This window comes from Colobus angolensis, unplaced genomic scaffold (genome assembly GCF_000951035.1).
Source record: "Colobus angolensis palliatus isolate OR3802 unplaced genomic scaffold, Cang.pa_1.0 Scaffold245, whole genome shotgun sequence".
Classification (NCBI taxonomy): domain Eukaryota; kingdom Metazoa; phylum Chordata; class Mammalia; order Primates; family Cercopithecidae; genus Colobus; species Colobus angolensis.
In genome coordinates this window covers 566,021-573,830 of record NW_012115655.1, presented here as the reverse complement: position 1 = coordinate 573,830, position 7,810 = coordinate 566,021, and the positions used below count along the sequence as shown (strand labels likewise).

At 35.8% G+C, this 7,810-nt stretch overlaps 1 pseudogene; it reads left to right on the top strand.

Moving 5' to 3' along the window:
* The first annotated feature begins 2,826 nt into the window (after positions 1 to 2,826).
* LOC105514436 lies at positions 2,827 to 3,827 on the top strand (annotated as a pseudogene).
* The last annotated feature ends 3,983 nt before the right edge of the window (positions 3,828 to 7,810 follow it).

Below are 7,810 nucleotides of genomic sequence, written 5' to 3'. Positions count from 1 at the left end.
TGAATGCTTTGCTACTTAGAAATTTCTTCTGCCAGATACCCTAAATCATCTCTCTGAAGTCCAAAGTTCCACAAATCTCTAGGACAGGGGCAAAATGCTGCCAGTCTCTTTGCTAAAACATAACAAGAATCACCTTTGCTCCAGTTCCCAACAAGTTCCTCATTTCCATCTGAGACCAACTCAGCCTGGATTTCATTGTCCATATCATTATCAGTATTTTGGCCAAAACTATTCAACAAGTCTCTTGGGAGTTCCAAACTTTCCCACATTTTCTTGTCTTCTTCTGAGCCCTCCAAACTGTTCCAACCTCTGCCTCTTACTCAGTTCCAAAGTCGCTTCCACATTTTCAGGTATCTTTTCAACTGCGCCCCAATCTTGGTACCATTTTACTGTATTAGTCCATTTTCATACTGCTGATAAAGACATACCTGAAACTGGACAATTTAAAAGAGAAAGAGATTTATTGGACTTACAGTTCCATGTGGTTGGGGAGACCTCACAATCATGCCAGAAAGTGAAAAGCACATCTCACATGGCAGCAGACGAGAGAAGACAGCTTGTGTAGGGAAACTCCCATTTTTATACAACCATCAGATCTCATGAGACTTGCTCACTATCATGAGAACAGCATGGGAAAAGACTGCCCCAGTGATTCAATTACCTCCCACCAGGTCCCTCCCAGAACACATGGGAATTCAGGATGAGATTTGGGTGGCGACACAGCTAAACCATATCAAGGACCATCAAAAACAGGGACAGCAATCTGGACAAACACAAGGATTAGAGAGGCATCTTAAAATCTCTGGCTGGATTAATTGGTGAAAACCTTCTCCATACAAGCTTGGTCTAACAAGATGGAGAGGTAGGTGTCTTATCTAACGTACAGAAACCAACACAGAGAATTAAGTAAAATGAAGAAATAGGGAATGTATTCCAAACTATAGAACAAGATAAATTTTCAAATACTGACCAAAATGTAGTGGAGTTTTGTGACTTACCTGACAGGAAATTGAAAATAATGATCATAAAGATGCTCATAGAGATCAAGATAGCAATACAAGAACAAAGATTTTCAACAAAGTATAAAAAAGTACTAAACAGAAATGAAAGATCTGAAGAACGCTGTAACTGAACTGAGAAATTCAATGGAGGGGTCCAATGGTAGTAGTAGACTAGGTTAAGCAGAAGAAAGGATTGGTGAACTTGAAAACAGATTACAGGACGTCATCCAATCTGAGGAGCAGAAAAGAAAAACAAATGAAGAGTGAGGACAGCTTAAAGTGACTTATCAAACACCATCAAGAAGAACAACTTATGCATCATTGATGTGCCAGAAGTAGAAGAAAGAGAGAAAGGAACAGAAATATATTCAAAGAAATAATGGCAGAAAACTTCCTAAGTCTAGAAAATAAATTAGAAAGATAGATTGAAAAACCCTGTAAGGATACTGAATAAGAGAACTACAAAGAGATCCACACCATGACATACCATAGTCAAACTGTCAACAGTTAAAGCCAAAGAGACAGTGCTGAAAGCAGCAAGAATAAAAGCAAATTGTGACATATAGAGGAACTCCCATAAATCTATCAGTGAACTTCTCAGCACAAACCTTGCAAACCAGAATGGAATTGAATAATATATTCAAAATCCTAGAAGAAAAAGACTGCCAGTTAAGAAAACTATATTCAGGCAATCTTGTCTTTCAAAAGCAAAAGAGTGATAAAAACTTTCTCAGACAAAATCTGAGAGAATTTATTATGCCAGATCTGCATTACAAAAAAATGCTAAAGGAAGTTCTTTAAGCTGAAGGAAGAGGATGCTAATTAGTATCATAAAGTCATATGAAAGTATAAAACTCCCTGATAAAAGTAAGTATGTTGTCAAATACAAAACACTCTAATACTATAATGGTAGTGGGTAAATTGATGATATCTGTACTATAAAGGTCAAAAGGCAACATTATTTTTAAAAGGCTATGATAATTACCTATGGAATATATTATAGAAAGATGTACAGCGTGAAATCAAAAACATAAAACATGGGAAGAAGGGAAGTAGAAATGGCGAGTTTGTGTATACAATCAAAATCAAGCTATTCTAAGCATAAATAAATCTGTTATAAGATGTTTTATGTAAGCCTCAGGGAAACCACAAAGCAAAAGCTTATAATAGATACACAAAAGATAAAAAAAAAGAACCAAAGGATACCACTATAGAAAGCCATCAGACCACAAGGAAGAAAGCAAGAGAGGGAGAAGTGAACAAAAGATTTACAAAACAACTAGAAAACAATTAACAAATTGAAAAGAATAAGTTCATACCTATCAATAATAAATAATAATGTACGTGGATTAAATTCTCCAGTTAAAAGTGTAGAGTAATTGAATGGAGGCTGGGCGTGGTGGCTAATGCCTGTAATTCCAGCACTTTGGAAGGCCAAGGCAGCAGATCACTTGAGGCCAGGAGTTCGAGACCAGCCTGGCCAACATGGTGAAACCCCATCTCTACTAAAAATACAAAAATCAGCTGGGTGTGGTGGTGGGTGCCTGTAGTCCCAGCTACTTGGGAAGCTAAGGCAGGAGAATCGCTTGAACCCAGGAGGTGGAAGTTGCAGTGAGCTGAGATGGTGCCACTGCACTCCAGCCTGGGCGACAGAGTGTGACTCTGTCTCAAAAAAAAAAAAAAAAAAAGCGTAGAGTAATTCAAAGGATTAAAAAAAGAAAAAAAGAAAAAAAAAACACCCAAATATATACTGCTTACAAGAGGCTCTACCTTACCTGTAAGGACGCACACAGATTGAAAATGAAGAGAGAGAGATCAATCAAAGATGGTGACTATTGAACAGGAAAACACCCCTACTTCTAATCCCGCGACTACAGAAGAGGAGAAAACAGAATCTATTCAGGAGGTTGCTACCCCGGAACACTATATTAAACATCCTCTACAGAACAGATGGGCCCTCTGGTTTTTTTTAAAATGATAAAAGCAAAACTTGGCAAGCAAACCTGTGGCTGATCTCTGAGTTTGATACTGTTGAAGACTTTGGGCTCTGTACCATATCCGGTTGTCTCATAATTTAATGGCTGGCTGTGACTACTCACTTTTTAAGGGTGGTATTGAGCCTATGTGGGAACATGAGAAAACAAACTGGGAGGATGATGGCTAATTACACTGAACAAATAGCAGAGATGAAGTGACCTCGATCGCTTTTGGCTAGAGACACTGCTGTGCCTTATTGGAGAATCTTTTGATGACTACAGTAATGATGTATGTGGCGCTGTTATTAATGTTAGAGCTAAAGGTGATAATATAGCAGTATGGACTACTGAATGTGATAACAGAAAAGCTGTTACACATATAGGGAGGGTATACAAGAAAAGGTTAGGGCTTCCTCCAAAGATAGTGATTGGTTGTCAGTCCCACGCAGACAGAGCTACTAAAAGCCACTCCACCACTAAAAATAGGTTTGTTGTTTAAGTAGACACCTTCTGAATATTCTCATAGGAGACTGCGTCAAGCAGTCGAGATTTGGGAGCTGAACCAAAGCCTCTTCAAAAAGCAGAGTGGACTGCATTTAAATTTGATTTCCATCTAAATGTTGCTAAGATAGAAGAGAAGTCTTGTTCGCCTTTGTCTTGTACTTGGGTGTTTTTGTTTTGTTTTGTTTTGTTTTTTTGACTAGCGTGTCCACTATCCCAATCAAAGAATTACAGTACACATCCCCAGAATCCATAAATGTGTTCCTGGCCCACTCTGTAATAGTTCAGTAGAATTACCATTAATTACATATACATTTTACCTATCCACAATATTCAAAAAACAACTTGGCATTTTTTTTTTGAGACGGAGTCTCGCTCTGTGGCCCAGGCTGGAGTGCAGTGGCCAGATCTCAGCTCACTGCAAGCTCCGCCTCCCGGGTTTACGCCATTCTCCTGCCTCAGCCTCCCGAGTAGCTGGGACTACCGGCGCCGCCACCTCGCCCAGCTAGTTTTTTGTATTTTTTAGTAGAGACGGGGTTTCACCGTGTTAGCCAGGATGGTCTCGATCTCCTGACCTCGTGATCTGCCCGTCTCGGCCTCCCAAAGTGCTGGGATTACAGGCTTGAGCCACCGCGCCCGGCCCAACTTGGCATTTTTATACTTCATACACAAAAAATATACTGTTGATGTTCTATTGTATGCAGGAACATATTTTGCTGGTTTGAAAGATTATGATGCATATAGTTTTCTAGCAATTTTCTTTGTTTCTTTTTATAGCATTGTCTTTGCTATTCTCTTGCTGATGGCTACTAGATTATAACTTATTTGTTTTTCTACTTGATAACATTAGTGATTCTGATTTCAGTTTTTCATTTGTTTTGCTTTTGTTCTTTTCCTCATGTAACATTGGTGAAGGATCCAGGAACACGACACAAAGGTGGAATAAACGTTAGTTTTGTGCAAAAAATAAAAGAAAATGAAGAGATAAAAAAATACATTCTATGCAAATAAAGCCCCTCCAAAAAAGGCGGAGTAGCTATACTTACATAAAATGAATTTTAAGTCAAAAATTGTAAAAAGAGATAAAGATGGTCATTATATAATGGTAAAGGGAGCAATTCAGCAAGGTGATATAACAATTGTAAATATCTAAGCATCCAACACTGAACACCTAAATATTTAGAGCAAATATTAATAGATCTAAAGGAAGAGATAGACTGGCAATACAATAATAATAGGGAGCGTCACCACCTCACTTACAGCAAACAACATATCATTCAGACAGAAAATAAAAATATAACATTAGAGTGAAACTACACTCTAGACCAAGTGGCCCTGAGATTTACAGAATATCTCATCCAATAGCTGCAGAATACGCATTTTCTCATTAGCATGTGGAACACTGTTATGACACAAAATAAAGCTTAGAAAAATTTTAAAAAATTCAGATAATAACAGTTATATTTTCTGATCACAGTAGAGCAAAACTAAACGTCAATAACAAAAGGAATTTTGGAAACTATACAAATACATGGAAAGTAAGCAACATGCTTGGAAATGACCAATGGGTCAATCAAAAAATTAATAAAGAAATTTAAAAACATTTTGAAACAAATGAAAATGGAAACAATATACAAAAACCTATAGGATACAGCAAAAGTAGTACTAAGAGGGAAGTTTATAGCAATAAACAAATACATAAAAAATAGAAATATTTCAAATAAACAGCCTAATGATTTCCATTTCCTCAAGAATGGAAAAGCAAAAACAAATCAAATGAAAAATTATTAGAAGAAAAGAAACATGAAGATCAGAGCAGAAGAAAATGAAATTGAGATAAAAATACAAAAGATAAATGAACTCAATGGTTGTTTTTTGAAAAGATAAGCAAAATCACTAAACCTTTAGCTAGAAAGTGAGAATAATGGAGAGAAGATTCAAATGAATAAAAATCAGAGATGATAAAAGAGACATTACAACTGATGCCACAGAAATATAAAGGATAATTAGAGACGATTACAAACAACTGTATGGCAACAAGTTGGAAAACGTAGAAGAAATGAATCACTTTCTGGACACATACAACCTACCAAGATAGAATCATGAAGAAATAGAAAAATTGAGCAGATAAATAACAAGTAACAAGATTGAATCAGTAATAAAACATCTTTTAACCAAGAGAAATCCAGGACTAAACGGCTTCACTGCTAAATTCTACTAAACTTTTAGAAAACTAATTCCAATTCTTCTCAAGTTATTCCAAAAAATTGAAGGAGAGGGAATTCTTCAAAACTTATTCTGGGAGGCCAGTGTTACCCTGATAACAAAACCAGACAAGGACACAACAACCGCAAAACAACAACAACAACAACAACAAATCTATAGGCCAATACCTCTGGTGAACACCGATGTAAAAATACTTAACAGAATACTAGCAAACCAAATCCAACTATACACTATGATCAAGGGGGTTTTACCCCGAGGATGCAAGGCTGGTTTAACATATGCAAATCAATAGATGTGATACATCACTTCAACAGAATGAAGGACAAAAGCTATATGATAATCTCGACAGATGCAAAGAAAGAATTTGATAAAATTCATTATTGTGTCACAATAAAAAGTCTCAAATTAGTTATAGAAGGAACATATCTCAAAACAATACATGCCATATATAATAAATCCATATATAACATCATACCAAATGGGAAAAAAGCCTTTTCTCTAAGATCTGGAACAAGACAAGAATGCCCACTTTTACCACTTTTATTCAACATGATGGTAGAAGTTCTAGCCAGAGCAGTTAGGCACGAGCAAGAAATAAAGGGCATCTAAATTGGAAAGGAGGAAGTCAAATTGTCTTGTTTGCAAATGCCATAATTTAATATTTAGAAAAGCCTACAAATTCACCAAAAACTCTTACAACTAATAAACAAATTCAGTAAAGATCCAAGATACAAAATCAGGATGCAAAAATCAACAGTGTTTCGATACAGCAATGGCAAACAATCTGAAAAAGAAATTGGGAAAGCAATTCCATTCACAATAGCTACCGAACAAACAAAATTTCTAGGAATAAATTTAACTGAAGAGATGAAAGATCTCTACAATTAAAAACTATAAAACACTTATTAAAAATTAAAGAGGACATGCAAAAAATGGAAAGATATTTCATGTTTATGGGTCAGAACAATTAATATTGTTAAAATGCCTATACTGTACAGATTCGCTGCAATCCCTATCAAAATTCCAATGACATTCTTTACAGAAAACAATTCTGAAATTTGTAAGGAACCACAAATGACCCTGAATAGCCAAAGCTATTCCGAACAAAAAGAACAAAGCTGGAGACAGCACAATACCTGACTTCAAAATATATTACAAAGCTATAGTAACCAAAATCGCATAGTACTGGAATAAAAACAGACACATACACCAGTGGAACAGAATAGAGGATCCAGAAATAAATCTATGCATTGACAGCTAACTGATTTTTGACAAATGTACCAAAATCACTCACTGTGGAAAAGATGGTCTCTTCAATAAATAATGCTAGGAAAACTGGATATCCATATGCAGTAGCACAAAAGTAGACCCCTGTCTTTCACCATATACAAAATTAGACTAGAATTGATCTTACATGTAAGACTTGAAACTATGGAACTATTAGAAGAGAACATTTGGGGAAATGCTTCAGAACATAGGTCTGGGCAAATATTTTTTGAGTAAGACAATAAAAGCCCACAAAAGCAAAAATAGACAAATAAGATTACATCAAGCTAAAAAGCTTCTGCACAACAAAGGAAACAACAGGGCGAAGAGCCAATACACAGAATAGGAGAAAATATTTGCCAACTATCTATCTGACAAAGGATTAATATTTAAAATATATAAGAAACTTAACAACCAACAACCAACAGCCAACGACCCAACAGCAAAAAATCCAAATAATCCTGTTAAAAATTTGCATGTAATCTGAATAGACATTTATCAAAAGAAGACATACAGTGACCAATAGGTATGTGAAAAAATGCTTGACATCACCGATCATCAGAGAAATGTATATCAAAACCACAATAAGCTATTATCTCATTCCAGTTAAAATGGCTGTTATCAAAAAGACAGAAAATAACAAATGCTGGTGAGGATGAAGAGAAAGGGAAACTCTTATACACTGATGGACGGGAATGTAAATTAGTATAGCCATTAAAAAAACAGTGAGGAAATTCCTCAAAAGAAACCTAAAAATAGAAGTACCATATCATTCAGTAATCCCACTACTGGGTATATCCAAATGATAGGAAATCAGTATATTGAAGAGATAGAAGAGAT